Here is a 1,161-nt window from a genome sequence, read left to right on the forward strand (position 1 = left end):
TATTTTCTTTAGATGAAGCAGAAAACAGCAAGCTGTTTGCAGTAGATTATAATTTTGGCAGGTGCTGACACTTTGTGTGTCCACTCTGCTCCTATAAATCAACTGCTCTGCCTAGTTGTTTCACATTGCATTGAAAAGCAATAAACATCCACAGAAACACTGTGTTTTGGCAATTAAAACATAACGAGAAAAGTCCTTTACTATCCTGAAGGTTCTTGTTACACCAGCAATCATTACTTTTTTTCTCCAGATCATTTTCTTGACAAATATAAACATCCAAAATTGAAAGCAAAATAGAGACGAGCTAAACATTCCTTGGAGACTGTGGTGAAGCCATTTGCCAGGACTTTGGAGGGGAATATAATGGAGGTTGTCACGTGGAACTAAATTGTGTAAGCTGCAATGTTCCATGGAATTAAAATGATTGCCCTCAGGTATAAATTGGAGTACATATGAAAAACAGGACAAGTTAGCATTCATTAACTCAACAGGGGTACAAAGAATAGCACATGACAGGTAAACTCAGCTGCCTACCATGTTCAGTGTTCCCCAGCAAGCTTTGTGTGAGATTACAGTTGCAGTTATAATTTAAGGTGGAAAGCTCACAAAAATTATCTTTTCTTACATTATATGTCCAAGACTTAATTTCCTGCTTTTCATAAATATGAATGATTATGTTTAACAAGAACAAAAAAAATAAAAATTTTAAAGTGTCTTGGAGGTGACTTGAAAACAAAACAGTTACTCATACAATTCAGTTTTTATTAACTTTAATTTTATAGGAAACACATTCATTTACTGATCATATTTGTATAACGTAAAACTTGACAGTGTAGTTCTCAAGATGGTATTCATTGTTAGGGTATGGAGGTTAGTGGCTTTAGAGAGTGGTTTATTTAACATTTCTCTAAAAGCTAAGTGAATTGCTCTCCCCAGAATATTTTCATATGACAATTAGGCAATTCTGGCTGAGATTGCCTGATGCTAGATTTTATTTTTTAAAATGAGGATTTTAATGACATATACTTAAAATGATAGCATTTTAGAGTTCAATTGAGGCTCAAGCATAATTACTTATTTATTTTTGTCATTTTTATTGAATATTTTCTATTACTTACATTTCAAATGTTATTTACATTCCTGCAATTTCCCATCTCTTTT

The sequence above is a fragment of the Micromys minutus genome (assembly GCF_963924665.1).
Source record: "Micromys minutus genome assembly, chromosome: 1".
NCBI classification, from domain to species: domain Eukaryota; kingdom Metazoa; phylum Chordata; class Mammalia; order Rodentia; family Muridae; genus Micromys; species Micromys minutus.